Raw genomic sequence first — 16,850 nt, 5'->3', positions numbered from 1 at the left:
AACCAGTTTTTAATCCATAGGAGGACTTCCCCTCTGGCCTTTCACTGCTGAGTTTTCACAATAGTCTAAGGTGCGGAACTTTGTCAAAAGCTCCTTTTGGAAATCCAAGTAGACAATGTCCACTGGTTCCCCCTTATCCACATGCCTGTTTACACCCTCAAAAGAACTCTAGTAAGTTTTGAAGACAGGATTTGCTTCTGCAAAAGCTTTTCATGCTGACTCTTTCTCTCAGCAGGTCTCTTGCTTTTCTACATGTTTTATAATTTTATCTTTAATGATAGATTCTACTAATTTACCAGGAACAGATGTCAAACTGACTGGTCTGTAATTTCCCGGGTCCCCCCTAGATCCTTTCTTAAAAATTGGTGTGACATTGGCCATCTCTCCAGTCTCTTTAGGGATAGAGCCTGATTTCAGGGATAAGTTGCATATTAAAGTGAGAAGATCAGCAATTTCATGCTTGAGCCCTTTAAGAAACTCTTTGGGTGAATGCCATCTGGGCCAGGGGATTTGGTGTAGCATTTAGTTTATCAATGGCTGCCAGAACTTCTTTCCTGCCTACCACCATCTTCTTTGCTAGTTCCTCGGATTCGCTCTCCCAAGAAGCATGGTTCAGGTGCAGGAATTTAACTTCCTTCCTTTATGCGTGAAGACAGATGTGCAGCAACGGTCATTCAGTTTCTCTGCAATCTCCCTGTCATCGTTTAGCACACCCTTTGCTCCTTTGACATCTAACGGGCCTACCGCTTCCCTAGCTGGCTTCCTACTTTTGATATGCTTGAAGAACTGTTTGTTGCTGGTCTTGATGTTCGCAGCCATGCGTTCCTCATAATCCTTTTTTGCCTCCCTTACAGCTAACTTGCTTCTCTTTTGCCACCATTTGTGTTCCCTCTCATATTCTTCAACAGTCAAACTGGACTTCCATTTTCTAAAAGACATTTTCTTTTTTCTGATAATTTCCTCAACCTCTCTTTTTTTTCTGATAATTTCCTCAACCTCTCTGTTCGAATAGGCAATGTCTGTTGCACAAAGAAGAAGAGAAGACCATGCAGGGGCTAGCAAGAATACGATAGTGAGATCAGCACCTTCTTTCTTGTTGCCAGACTGACTTGTGGTGGACAAAGGGACACTGTTTTTAACAGAAGACTGCACCTCTACCACCTCAGCCAAAGACCTTGGGTGTGTGCCAGCACAGTGCCTCAAAATGGGGAAGCCTATTTTGGGCACTGGCTCAATGTACCTACAAGGAAAAGGAACTTTGTCTGGACTCCATCTCCCTCCAAAGCGACCGGCATAATGTCCTCTCATGTCCTTCCTGACAGGATTAAGTCTACACACAAAGATGTTGCCCTGGAGGGAGTTCCCAACTCCAGCCCTGGACCATATGTCCCAAAGAAGACGGAGAATGTTTTAATGTGCTTACCTGTCCTGCATTGTACTAACTAATGTTTCTTCCTCTGAGTAATTCTTAAACAACCACTTTATCATTATTTCACAGCTGTAATATTTTCAGCTACCTTCCCTGGGCACATCAAGCTGATTTCTAAACCCATTAGACTGATGACCCACCATTAAGGTTGATGTCTGTCTCATGTCAGGAAGGAAATTTCTTTTGTCTAGGGAGATTTAGGATCACTCTGCATAACCCTGAGCATGACAGTTTTCCCTATAAAAACCCTACTTTCCCAGTAGGCAGTGTTCAGTATCTCTGGACAACTCTCTGTATGTTATACTGTTCCACAGAGTTTAAGCATGGGTTGCTCAGTTCTGTTCTTTGGACCCCTTTTGCAAAGCCAAGAGTCTGCTCCAGCTAATTTCCCCACACTAAAAGGGAGTAACACTCCTGTTGTGTCATTCCTTGTAGGTCTTTAGTTTAATACTTTTAGAGCAATATTCTATTTCTTCTCAGAAATTACAGCACCATCCTAAACAGAATTCATTCTGAAAGCCGACTAAAATGAATGGACTTAGACTGGAGTAACTCTCCTTAGGACTGCATTTTTAGTTTCTCTTTCTGTGCTAGCATCAGGGGGATTTTATCTATGTGACTGAGATGCATTCCTATGTAACTGCCTAAAGCTACAAATCAATACTGCTGAAAGATATATGTAACCAGCCTGCTATATGTTACCACTGCCATCTGAAGCATTCTTTCCTTGATTTTTACTTTATGGCTTCACATGCTTTATAGATAACTTGGCTTTCCCTGACACTCTGGTCCCATGAGAAACAGAGTTGCATCCATTATCTTATGGGGGCAGGAAGCCAAGTGGCTTTCTCTTACTATCTGTCGCTGACCTTGGGGTGTCTCAGTTCCGGGGACTATTTTTAACAACTTCTTGGGAAAGCAGGGAGGGGACGATGACTTGCAATGGGATAAAAGGGATGGCAAAAGCCAGGTTTGTCAGAACTGACTTTGCCAAGTTTTGGTGCTTTGATGCCTTATCAATAAATGCTACTGATCAACACCTCAGAGTCCATTTATTGGCTTAAGGCTCGAGATCTAACAGCTAGTGATAGAGCTAGAATGCTATCTATCGCTCCTCTTAACTATCAAGTATGTTCATTCCTGAATAAAGTTTTACCTACACTTTTATCAAGTTGTGCACATGTGCTGTTAATAACTCTGCAAAGTACTGAGAACGACATACATTTCTACAATAGGTTGAACAACAACTCTCTGGGGACTTCTCAGGTTGGGAAAATGGCACAGAGGGCATTTAAGCACCATTTTCCAAACACCACAGCCCAAATCCAAACTCAGCCTGATGTACCTGGTAGGCATAGACACCAGAAAATGTCTTCATAATGTGTTACTTACCCACAGAGAAATGTGAGAATCCCAATAGGTGTTCTATCCAGACCTGACTAGCCACTGTCTAGCTTAACTTCCATAAAATTATATCAGTATTTGCTGATTTTCATTTTCTTTTCCCTTTGAACTTCCTTAAGTTTCTCTAAGGCTGTTTTCGCACGGGCGGAATACAGCATCCCGGGGACTCTAAAAACAGCGTCCCTGGGGAGGGGTTCGCACGGCCGCCGCTGCTGCGCGGCCTCGCAACCCCCGAGCAGCGCGAAGCAGCTGTTTCCGAACTTCGGTCCCTGAGCGAGGTTTTTCGGAAACAGCGGCTTCCAACTACTGCCGTGCGAACAGCGGCAGCTGGAAGGCGCCATTCCCCCCTTTCCCGAACACCTTACTGTCCCTCTGACCTTCTGGCGCGTTGCCCAGGCCAGGGGACACGCCCCCCTGCCATGCGACTCCAGAGCTGTCACGCAGGGCAGGAGGCGTGTCCCCTGGCCTGGGCGACGTGCCGGAAGGTCGGAGGGATGGTAAGGCATTCAGGCGACAGCGCAGCTTCCACGCAGGCTTCGCCGTCTTCCCCGCCCCTACCGGAACCATTCGTGCAAACGGTCCCGGGGGGTGCGTCAGCGTCATATACGCCAACACACTCCCTGAGCGTGGCCATGCGGAAACGGCCTTAGAAAAATAAACCAATTAAAAAGATGTATCTTTAAGAGGTTTCTAGTGCTTTTAAAGCACCCTTCCTTTTGTTGTTATGTGTGAGTGTGTGTATGGGCTCTTATCTTGTCTCCAAATGCTCAGATAAATAAGCAGTGTAGCCATGGCTGGTAGGAGTTCGTAACTGCAACGAGCATGAGACTAAACAGAGAACCTAGCTATATGTGACATGTGACACAAGTCAAGTCAGGAGTACTCTAACCTGGCTCACAGTCACACATTTATGGGGGACTCACCTTAAAACCTCCTCGATTGATCAGTGTGGATTGGAATACTGTAAAAGGCCAATCCCAACCGCTTCTGCCTTAATTTCCATGCTGTTTTCCTTAGTGGAAACTGCTATGGAGGGTCTGGTTTGCCCCTTCAGGCTCTACATGTCCTGGGATCATGTGATCAAAGACACATGGAGCCTGGAAAAGAAGCAAAAAGCCCCCCTCCCATGTTCACCAAAGAAAATTGCACTGGGGTGGTGGGAGAAGCCCCTCCTCTCTCCTTACACTGCTCCAAACCACCCTGAGCAACACAGTTATTTTTAAGATGAGTTCCCCAAATGAACATGTGATGTTTAATCATGTTGGAGGACCTTGACCTGACTTGTGTCACATGCGAATATAGTTGGACTCAGATACATCCTTTGGAGACAGTGGGACTATGGGCAACTAGTCTTTTCCAGTTTACCTAATTATAATTCTCACACATACACACATGCACACACACGCACACACACACACACAGAAAATAAACAAGAATCCATAATGAAAAAAGTACATTGAAATAATAGAGAAGGGCTGACATGTATAGCCAGACACAAGTAGGGGTACACAAGAAGCTTGCGAAGAGGATGCACCCTTTTGCTTTCTTTCCCCTTCTCTAACAATCGTCCCCCTCTTTCTCACCCCTCCCCTCCTATCAATCTTCCCTACCTCTTTTTCTCTCCCAACTCTTTTGACCCCCAATCAATCTATCCTTCTCATTCTGTCAACCTACTTCATTTCTCCCTCTTTATCCCTACCTCGTTTATATCAACCTACTTCTCTCCATCAATCTACCCCTCCCCTTATTTGTCAGTCTATTATTTGTCAGTCTTTTTTGCTCCCCACCTTTTCTCCATCAATCTTCTACCCATCTTTGCTGTTCTCCTCACTTACCCTTGGCATATTATTCATTTCCATCCTTGCTGCTCTCTCTATCTACCCCCACCATCACTGCTGTCCTATTTATCCCCCAAGAACAGTACAGCTATCTCCTTCATTTATGAAGGGCTTGCGGACCATTCCCCCCCCCCCCCCCGCCAGTCACCATCCTCTGCATCTTCACTGCAGCACCTGGCCTTCTTGTTACTGGATCAGCCTCTTCCCAATCAGGTGGCACTCCATAACTGCTGTTCTCCTCTCCAACAAGCCCACCTCCTCCTTCAAGATAGCCATGCTACCGCCATCACTGAAGCCAGTTGGTCCTCTGTGGCTGCTGGACTTCTCATGAGAAACCCCCAATTCCCTTTCAGTGTATGGGTGAGTAGGCTTGCTTGATCACAGCAGGGCACTGAGGACTCCTATGCCCTCCTGGTTCCTTCCTTCATGGTTCAATGGGGGGACCTGAAAGCATCATAGGAAGGGAATGCCACCTCCTTTCCCCAGAAACTTTCTAAATTGGTCCAGCATGGCTCCTGGGCTGTGTTGCCACCAGGTCCAGTGTGGCTCCTGGGCTCTACTTCCATTACCAATGACTGGTCTTTTATTTTGGGGTGAATTTAAACCCTCAATGTATTTTTAATCAGATTTTTTTGTATAGGGAGTCTCCCAAATTTGCAAAGACATCTATTTGGGGTAAGTGTAGCCCCAATCAGTGTCTTTAGATATGTGAAGATAGAAGCCATTCTTGGGAAATAGCATATAGATAGGTATTCAAATCACCTTTTACTCAGTTCAGTAGCTAGTAGGCAGGAAGTCTGCCAATCACTGAGAGGGGTCTTTGTTTCCCCAGTCATGCATCCCTGCTTACTTACCAGCTAATACAAGCATAGTGTTTCCTTCCATCACCTACAGAGCATGTGATCTGGAATGCTCTGGGTGGCACAAGGAGGACAACCTGTATCCTCTGGGTCTGTCTGCAAGACTTGTCTGGTGATAGAGACAAGTCAAATGGTTTCCCTGCAGACCATGCCTTGGGTATCTAGGACACAGACCCTCACTGAATTAGTAAGATAATGCAGTTATTAGCAGAAAATGGAAATGGCAAGCGCAAACAAACAAAAAGCCAAATCGGTACGATCCCATTCTGAGGGAACCATTCTGGTTATACAAAGTTGCTTTCATACATATATATGTAATGGCTCTTGCCATCACCCATATGCTGCTCCCTCTCCTGTTGTTACCCAGAAAATGCAACGAGACAATGAGTTGCTAAAGTGTCAGATTAGAACACCTCCATTGGCTCTAGAAGCAAGAAATAATTTTGATTAACAGGTAACTTTTTGGATATTTTTGAGTGGCAGGTTCTTGTGACTGAATCTTGATTAGTACAAGACTACACATCCCCTAGTACAAAGTACATGTTGAGAGGCTGGTTGTAAAATTGCCTTGACATATCAGATATGGGAACTGCAGTGATGAAAAACTATAGGGAAATCCCCAGCCCTGTTTCCTTGTGGCTTCCTTGCATGCACAGAACTCTTGGGCTGTAGTACACAAACACTAGCAGAAAGAACACACATTACTCATGACACACATTGCTCATCGAACCAACTTTATATACTTAACCAGCCCTGTCTTAAGCATGCAAAAAATAAGTTCCTGTGAATTCAGTGAGACTTACTTAGTAAGCGTGTATCAGGTTGTATCCTAACTCAGTTACACTTGGTTTTTTATTATTAGCAAAAACTACCTTTGGAAACCAAAGCTTTTGTAGCTGTCTGATATAATTGGATTCTAGAATCAAGGGCGTACAAGAGAATTTGCCATTCAGCAGAAGAGTATAACTTACAAGAATGTCAGTGCATCCTAAGAGCACTTTCCTGGGAGTAAATCCCCCTGAATGTCTTGAGTAGGATTCTTAGAAGACCTGCTTAGAATTGCACTGTTGCATAAGAACTAAAAATCCCATATTTTGAAGGTAATTTCTGTCTCAGGATGTGATGGGATTTATTTCCTACAGATGGGTTCTATTAAGCCATTCGTGCTCATGACATGTCTTGGTCTGATTGGTGATTGTAGGCTTGCTCTGAGAAGAGTGCTTTTGATATGATGCTTTATTTAAAGAAAAGGAAGAATGCAACTGGTATAAGAAATGTACTCAGACAATCCACCAGGGGGCAGTAGCACCACATCTCAGTTTAAAAATCTCTTGACCATATTTCTATTTTATTTTCTTTCTCTCCCTCCATCCCTTTTATAGCTTGATATTTTTTAAAAAACCAAGCCAATTCAACAACAGTCACATTAAAGTTTAGGCAGTCCTATTATGCACACGACTAAATGCAATGACTTCCTAAAATAAATAGAGGAAACAGGTTTAGCTTAACTAGCAAATAGTCCCCATATTTAGCAAGTAAACATGTGTTTTACTATCACCTGTTCAGTATTTAAGTGCAATTAAAAAAAAACATCTTGAAAGATTTGGAAACCTTAATAGATTCAGTGGGAAAAAGGGTGCCAGGATGATATTTTCTGCAGGGGTGAAGATAGATATTTTTTTTCTTTAAAAATCGAGGAAAGAAGAGCTGCAAGCACATACTATGATTAACACCTGCAAATTCCACTGCCTCTAAAATCCTCTGAGAACAGAAATGGGATTAAAGTGTGTTACAGGCTTATTAAACTGAAGAGACAGTTTGTGTGAACATGGATTACGCCAATTCCTGGCAGCGCAATCCTAAACATTTGTGCTGGTGTAATTACTGGCATTACTGGCATGATGTCATGATTTGTAACATCAGACTGTTGTAGCTTTTGGCTTGAGAAAATGCATGCAAACACTATAACAGCACAACAAGGCTCAGGATTCAGCTGTCAGCTGTTATCCTACTCAGCAGAGGCATGGACACTGCTTGTGTTCTTTATAACAACTGGTTTCACGGTCATTCTCCTCAGTGCTGGTTACAGGATCTTGTGAACCTTTCTGTCAACTAGCTGGCAAAGGCACAAGGAGTAGGACCACTGCTCTATCAAAGTCTGTACTGTCTACTCTGGCAACAGCTCTCTAGGTCGTTCATATTACCTCTTATGTGACCATTTGATTTCAGATGCTGGGACTGTAACCTGGCACCATTTATATACAAAACAGGTGTTCTGCCACTGAGCTATGGTCTGTTCCAAATGCTCTTTAGTGCTAATGACACTCTTGGATGCTGCAAGTAAACTGTGAATTATGGTGGACCTTTACAGGTAATGGCCTAGGACAAGTACTGAAATTGCACGCCCTAAATTGCACTCCCCCCACCCCAAATTGCAACTCCTGGGGAGGGGTGGATGAAAGGGTGCCATCAACTGCAGCAGACAGCTTGTCGATCCAATTGAAAGGTGCGGGGGGGGGGGGGAGCCCAGAGTTGCCATTTAGTCCTCCTAAGCCTGGACATGGGCGGCTCATGATCACTTCACCATGCAATCCGTGCTGCATGTCTGTCTCTCCAGCCAGCCTGAGCAACAATCATGTAGGAAAGGTGTGAAGACCCAAGGATTGCCCAGGAGGACCCTAGTTCTGCCATCCAAAGATGTTCCTCTCCCATTGGGGCTTTGCTTCCTCCTTGGCACACACCAAGCAGTGTGCAGTCCTGCTCGCAACTGGTGGGGGGAGTTTTTATTTGGGGGCGGGAGGAAGAGGAGTTCAAGCAGCTGCTTGCTTCAGCCTGACCTGGCCTGGTCTGTGGGGAGGGGAGGGTGGCCAAAATGTGTCCCATGTGACACAGGCAAATGGTGTCTGGGGAAATGCCTGCTTCTACCTGTTTCCAGGTCTTGGCAAGTATTCCTTGATAGTTTGGAGCAGGCCTTAATGTCTTCTTTCTATGGAGTCTTGAGAGTTGTAGTTCTGCGTTATGTCCCGAGGATCTCTGACAGAGAATTGCCAGCAATCTTATGAAGTACTGATATATGTTTATAGTATTGATTTGTCCTGTTTCGGAAGATAATTGTCAACAATTTCTCAAGACACTCAAGGGTAGTAGGGAATTTTTGAACCTTGGGAATACAGCAGGTTTATTCTGTGCAGGAGTATGAATAGTATCAGATCAGATCAGATCAGAACTTCAGTGCTAGGATCACAATACTAACAGGGTAGCATTAAATCCTTTCTTCCATGCCATTTTCCTGGACATCAATCATTCACACAGGGGAAAATATAAGTACATGGGTGGTGGTGAAACTGAGGCCACTTCCGCACAGAGGCGGAAGGGCTTGGGTCGGCGTGAATCCCACCGCCCGACTAATGATGACCTCTTTAAGGATCGGTCCGCATGGACGGGTCCCAGAACCGGGGCTGGGACGACGGGCACAGAGCTGCGCCATCGTTAGGGAAAGCGACTCAGCCAGTCCCGCGGCTGCCTCCGGGCACGCCGCTGAGGCCAGGGGACGTATGCCTCCCTACCCCTCGGCGTGGCCGCCTCCCAAGGTTGTAGGAGCAAAGGGGGCATGTCCCTCAGGAAACTCGGGCGCACAAGCGCCAGAGGGCCGCAGGGACTGAGTGAGTCGCCCGGTGTTATTAATAAGGGGGAAAGGCGCTTGGAAGCTGCTGCCGTTTGCGCGGCAGCGGCTCCAAGCCGGCATTTCCAAAAAACCACGCTGGGGAAGCGTGGTTTGGAAACGCCGGCTTCGCGCCGGTCGGGCGGCGCGAGGGCTGCGCGGCTGTGCAGCAGCTGCGCCCCCTGTGGTGAATGGCGGCCTGGGGACTGCGTTTTTGCCGTCCCCAGGCCGCCATATTCCGCCCGTGCGGAAACGGCCTGAGAGTGGAAAAGTATTGCATGAAGAAAGAGTTGGCCCTGTTCTTGCTTCCATGACCCTGATTCCAATCACAGCCCCCACAGAACTGCTTTTGTGCATTATAACTGTCATGTGGAGTTGGGTTACAATTAGTGGAATAATATAATAGTTGAAACTTGCACTTTTATGTGAAGTGGCATGCCACATCTAAAGGCTTATTCTTTTAGAAACTCAAAATGCCCTAACACAACCTACAGCTTTTCTTTTCATCAGCAAGGGGCAAAACATTAGTGGTAAATTTCATCTATACAGAAATTCTGTTTTAAACTTTTCTGACAGCCATTGCTTGCTTCCTGGATTTTTATCCTCTTTAATGCAACGTGGGATGCCAAAATACACACCTACCCAGTGGAATCCTAATCCACTTTGCTTTTCAAACATCAGCCTATCAAAGGATTTTCAATTTCAGACACTTTCCTATTGTCATAGCTAGAGAGGGAATTGGTATTTGGTCTCACTGACATCCCCTTTACACCTACTGTGTATTACAATTACACACATTTACAAGATGCTGTAACTTAGCTTTTGTATGTATGCATACACATGTGTGCTTATTATAAATATATATCCATGAAGCATTTGTAACAAGATTGAACACAGAAAGAAAAGCTCTTAAGAACTGGCTAAGTTGTACAGTAAAAGTTTGGCCTCTCCACTTTTATGAGCATTTACTTTGTTCCTGGAAATGATGGATCTTGTTTCACACGTTTGTTCTATTTAATGAAGCAGTGGGATATTGAATTGCCTGGAGTTGTTATATGCATCACAGTTCATATCAGTTGCTCCAGATATTTCTAAAATACTGCTGTTACTGTGTATGGCCTGAATGGAATCAGATGAGGAAAAAATGTTTATGAGAATTCAATATTACAGATTTTTGTCTTTGAGCGCCCATTACTGTATTCTTCAGGTCAGTTCTATGGTTAATACTGAAGAGTCATAAAACCAGTAGTTTAATTTGAATCTTTATTGGAGAAGTAAATTTTCTGATTGGATACTACTGACACTTTCATTACTTTTTGATTGGAGGAATAAAGCAGAAATGACCCAGGACATTTGTAATTTATCACAGAGTCACATGAGGCTCTTCTGAGCACTGTTTCCCATGTCATCTGCCCCCTTTCCCAGGAAAAAGGGCAATTTCTTTAAAAACTGAAATAATTTCATCATTACTATATAAAATTGTTACATTTTAAAAAATGTAGCACAACTTGTCCGTGATGACGGTGTCAAGCCATTTCATGTCTTGGCTTTGATGACATACTTTAAAAACATTACTATGAATGAGAATCTACCTAGATGGGAGGTTCTGAGGGTGAATACTATTTATTTTAAAACTTATGAAGCGAAAGAAAGAAAAAAAAAGGTCACATGCATCAGTAGCAAATATCTATCCTTTGAAAGGTTGCAGAACTTTTCAATCTACTTGAAAATTCACAGTAGATAAGCAATACTTATATGAGTGAATAGACTGAAAGTTGTACTTGGACGTCAAATGCTAGTTGTATTTATAAGTGAAGCAGATAGATGCTCTCTTTAACTTGAGAGTCTGCTACTATATAAGTTTCCTAAAAAACTAGTGGCCCATTATAAACAATGCTACATTGAAAGATTGTTAAGAACATGAACTTATGGAAGAAATACGGTACCTAAATGGGTGATCATATACAGGTTTCCACCTGACAGAAACACAAGAACACCAAGAATATATCAATAGCTTGAACAATCTGTCTTTTTCTAAGAAGTGCCAAGAATAAATTCTCTTGCATGATGTATCATAGTGGTGTAGGGAAATTATCTATGTATTGCCACTGTAGATCTCAGTCATGGTTGCTTATGAATGAAGGAAAGAGGGATAAGCATAAGCTCATTTGGGCTCAGCACTGACTTTGAGCCACTCAACCTGATCTACTTTACAGGGTTGTTGTGAGGGTAAAGTGAACGAGGAAAGAACCATGTAAGTTGAATGGATAGGATTAAATTCATTAAAATAAATACTGATAATAGATTTTAAAAAATAAAGAAATAAGTTGAAGAGAAAAGTTTAAAGAGCCTCCTCCCAACCCATGCTAATCTCATCCTTCAGATTGCAGTTTCCATTGCTATACTGTATTTTTTGATGACCAAGAAACATCCCTAAATTAGGGAACTGTTTGGCAAGAGTTATGTGGAGCCTAAAACAGAAATATGAAACTCCTGCATCCTTGCCACCATGTGGTCCCTTTGCACCAGCACAGATCAAATTTTGGGCTCTGTGCTTCTTGAGTGCAGTTTCTGTCCCCCAACCAGCATTTCTGTCCCTCTTTCTTTCATTCCTTCTCTCCCCAACCAGCGTTCCTGTCCCTCTTTGTCATTCCTTCTCTTCCCAACCAGCGTTCCTGTCCCTTTTTCTGTCATTCCTTCTCTTCCCAACCAGCGTTCCTGTCCCTCTTTCTGTCCTTCTCTCTCCCCCAGACAGCGTTCCTGTCTCTCTTTCTGTCGTTCTTTCTCTCCCCAACCAGCTTTCCTGTCTCCCTTTTTGTCGTTCTTTCTCTCTCCAACCAGCGTTCCTGTCCCTCTTTCTGTCTATCTGTCTTCTGTCTTTCTGTCAGAGTCATAATTGTACTAATATTTAAACTGTGATGTAAGCAATGAAGCAAAATCTAAAATTAAGTTGTTTCTCTGTAGCTAAGGTTTAAATACTGGAGACAGAAACATAAACAACCCTTCCCTCTGATCTCTGCCCTCCTCAGATACCAAATCTTCAGGAATTTCCCATGCTATACCTTATATGCATCCCTATATTCCTGGCGTTTACCTTATTTTCATTTAGCTGCCTAGCTAAATCATTTATTTTTTACTTACCGGTAGGCTTTTAATTAATGGGTTTATTTGGTTGTTGTATCTGTTTTATGGTCTATTTCTAGCTTGAGCATTGTGTTAAAAGCTTTGGATTGTGTTTTTAATTTTTTGTTTCAGCTTGTTTTTAATTGCCTGATTTACAAATAGGACTGTCCCTAGCATCAGGAGATCACATACTTTGGCACTGTTTAGCCAGCCAGTGTGGGAACTCAACAGCTGTAAACTTAGACTGAGGCCTCTGGCATCAAAATGTGGCAGTGTCATTTCTGGCATGCGCTAGAAGTGATGTCATTATGTCACTAACAGCTGCAGGGACACTTTGGTACTTGGTCAATGCTCTCTGGTAGAAATGGCTCTTACTATGGGATTTTGCCCAAATACCAGAGTCCCCGTGGTCATCAGCAATGTGATGACATCACTTTGAGTACATGGTGGAAGTAATGTTGCTATGTTCTAATGCTGGAGGTCACAGTCAAAATTTACTGCCAGTGAGTTCGTATCTAGCCCTCACCGGTTGCCAGGGGGTATCTGGCAACTCTATTTACAGTACTATCTTAAATGGATCTACTTAGAATCCTGCTGAAATTTACTTCATGGGATTTACTCCCAGGAAAGTGTAGAAGAGTTCGTTTTTATACCCTGCTTTTCTCTACCTTTAAAGAGTCTCAAAGCAGCTTACAAACAACTTTACTTCTCCTCCTCACAACAGACACCCTGTGAGATAGATGGAACTGAGAGAGTTCTGTGAGAACTGTGATTAGCCCAAGGACACCCAGCAGGCTTCATGTGTAAGAGTGGGGGAAATAAACCTGGTTCTCCAGATTAGTCTGCTCTCATGTGGAGGAGAGGTGAACCAAACCTGGTTCACCAGATTAGAATCTGCCACTCATGTGGTGGTGTGGAAATCAAACCCGGTTCTTCAGATTAGAGTCCATCGGTTTTAACCATTACACGGCACTGTACTTATGATAACAATTTTAATGGCGTTTTTGTGTATAATTACTATTTTTTAATAGTTCCGTTTTATTGTTTTACTATAGGGTTGCCAGGTAATGTTTTCCATGGAATGATCTTTGTAAATGGCTTTTCCCATTTTGAAAGACAAACCACAACTGAAGTTTGAGATTGAGATTGCAAATGCCTTAGCAGACCAGGTGCTCAGGAGCAGCAGCAGCAGAAGGCCATTGCTTTCACATCCTGCACGTGAGCTCCCAAAGGCACCTGGTGGGCCACTGCAAGTAGAAGAGTGCTGGACTAGATGGACTCTGGACTCTGGTCTGATCCAGCAGGCTTGTTCTTATGTTCTTAAGTTACATACAAACAAGAATTCTACTATAAAATAAAAAGGCGAGCTTCCAATTTTTTTCTGCACCAAATGTAAACACAATAAAAAATTTACCACTTGCTCTCTAGTTGCAGAAATAAAATTCAATTAGTTCTTACTTTACTAATTAAATAAGAATCTCTCTTGTTCATTTTCTTATTCTCCTAGTATTCAGATTCACAAAACATCAGTTCAATTTTTCCATTTTAAGCAAAAAGTTCATCAAGAGTTTCTAGCTATCCATAAACTTGGAGAAATTATTTTCTCTAACCAAGGAAGTAAGTTTAGCCATCTCAGCCAATTCCAATATCTTCATAAACCATTCTTTCAGATTTAGCATGGGTACAGATAGAGGATTTTTTCCATTTTTGCATACAGCTACAATACTTTTTTTGCTTTCTGCTTTGATGGATAAACAATGTGATGTAAAAACAAAGGAGTTCTTGTTGGTTTCTTTATTCAAACTTTGTCCATAAGACCCAATAGGTAAGCCTCTGGTTTAATTTTTATATTAGTCTTTAAAATTTTCTGAATTATTGAATGTATTTTCATCCACATTTTTTAAGCTGTATTACAAGTCCACTATAAATGGTAAAAGATCTCTTCATGTTATTCACGCATTTGGAACATTTTTATACATGGCTGCTAATTTTTCCAGTGACAGAAACTGATAATACATCATTTTATAGAAATTCTCTTTGAGACTGGAAATTAATGTAAATGTAAGACCCTTTGACCACACATTTCGCATAAATTATGTTGCTTTTTTTATCCTCATATTTATTGCCCACCAAGTACAACTGAAGCTCAGTAGAACCAACTACTTGCTATAGTATACTATAACACTTATGGAAGAGCCCATAATGATACTTTGCAATTCTGAGATGAAGAAATGGATGGAGAGATGGGTTGTTACTTCAGGCATTTCTTAAGAACAGGGAACAATTGGACATTAGAGAGGACATGTGATGCCCAGATAAGAAAACAGAATCACTTTCAAAATTTCACCTGGTAAACTAGCTCGGGAATGACAGCTTTCAATCCTACACTAACCATACCAATCTGACAAGTTTCTTGTTCAAGTATGAATGGAGTGAAGAAGGCCTGATGTACTTTCATGTGGGGGTCGTACTGCCAAATGCCATACATAAGCAAGAAAAATAATCCCATCACTCTTAACAGGCACAGTTCAACTGAGCCAGATCAGTGAATAATGAGATTTCTGTACCAAAAGGCACTTGCTTTCTATTAGATTATAAATTCTTGACACAATCACATCAATATTCATCTTCTGGAGTGCCATAAAAAGTCACTGCAATTATGAAAAGAACCTACCACTCATTTTTGCCCACTGTTAAGGAAACAATCAATATTAACTAATTCAATAAAACACTAAAGCTACTAATGCAGTATAAAAAAATGTTTCCAAATTGGACACCATTTCATTTTTATCCTTACATATGGGGAAGAAACATGGCATTACAAAGTCAGTGACATCCCCAGAGTTTCATATGATGCTTGCACATGTATATGCTTATTTTGAAGCTCCTGTGATGTTTGGTGGAATTAATGGCTGAAATGCATTGACTCTCTGCCTCATGCATGAAACCTGACTGCCATGTTTAGAGATAGGTTTCCTGAGAGATGCTGACATTTGGGACCTTGAAAAGTTTCATACAATGAAAAATAAAAATAGGAGGTAAGAGAAATAAACAACATTTTAAAATATGTTAAATATTTAGGTTATAAGGTATGGGTTGGGTCCCACAGATCCACTCCCCTAAGTGGCTGTGGCAGGCTCCTAGAGTTGATGGCAAATGGATCTGTGGAATTTAGCTAGCTAAAAAGTGTAATGGTAAAGGGGGAAAAATGAACGTTCAGGCAATCTTCAAGTTTATTTTTCCGTGTCCCAAAGTGATTTTTTTATAGGTCGTAAACTTTTAAAATGAAGAAAAGTGATACCAAATCATATGACTATAGAAATTACATGAAGGATACAGAAAAATGTGCAATTTATTTTTGAGTGGATTCTAGCAGCCCAATCCAGAAAGGCAGGGGCGAATCCTCCTCTTAAGCTGATGCACCTCTGCACTGGCATGAGTGCCCGTTCCACAGGTGCAAGGGGCAAATGCGCCAGTGAAGAGACAACTTACCCAGATGGCCAGGTATCACATTTTTCTGCAGTGCCCTACCTGGAAACTGCATTTCTCAGGGGGCTGGGGGGCATTCTGGGGGGCAGGCTGACCTTAGGCAGCCTCCAGTGCCCGGTTGGCAGAACCAGCAGAACCAGCAGATTTTTTGTGGCGTATCTCTATTCTCCCCTGTGGAGCATTCTTCAGAATGTTGTCTTTTTAAACTTTTTCACTTTTTGGAAAGTCTGTGGAGAGGGCGAGTGGCACTGGAGTGATGCCAACCCAGCCTGCCAACCCACTCTGGACTGGGCTATAAATGTAATAAACAGTATAATTCACAGAATAACTTTGCTGCCTTAATTTCTATCTTAAGTCTTCTGCAAAATGGTCTTGAGGATCAAGGGGCCATTAGAAATGGCAACAAACTAGCCACCAGGACTGAAATTGGAAGACAAAATTTGATATGCCTCTTGTACAAGCTATTGTTATGTTTAAACAAGAACTCACATGAGTATCTTTCTGTGTAAGCCTCCACTATACTGCTCATGCATGAAGAAGAATGCTTAAAACTTCTACTGGGTGTGATCCCGTGGTAAAAAAAAATACTAAAAGAGAAAGAAGTGCATGATGGCTGGGAGTTTCTTAAAAGTGAGATCTTGAGGGTTTTGGTGTGGCAGAAGACTGAATGGGTATCTGTCACACCCCAGTTTTATTTCCCCAATTAAAAATGCACTCTTCCCATGTCATGACTCTAAACTTTGGTGAGCCCACCAACAGCTGCATTTTAGGTCCACATTACACATCTATATATCCATTCATTGAACTCTAACATTATATGTAGTTTGCCCTATCACTTATCAAAGAAGGAGTATCAACCATCAATTGCTGCAAAAGGTGTGAACTGGCTTGTGACTGGTTCCAGAAGTTAATTTGCATTGCTAGTCTTGGCAGATCCAATATCCTTCACGATGATTCTAGAAGGGTATATTGTGGTCAGAAGGGCTGCATTTAAATGCCACGAAATAAGCTCAATGGGAAACTAGTTTTAATCTGTATTTCATTTG

This window comes from Sphaerodactylus townsendi, linkage group LG04 (genome assembly GCF_021028975.2).
Source record: "Sphaerodactylus townsendi isolate TG3544 linkage group LG04, MPM_Stown_v2.3, whole genome shotgun sequence".
Taxonomy (NCBI): domain Eukaryota; kingdom Metazoa; phylum Chordata; class Lepidosauria; order Squamata; family Sphaerodactylidae; genus Sphaerodactylus; species Sphaerodactylus townsendi.
This window is presented reverse-complemented; position numbering follows the sequence as displayed.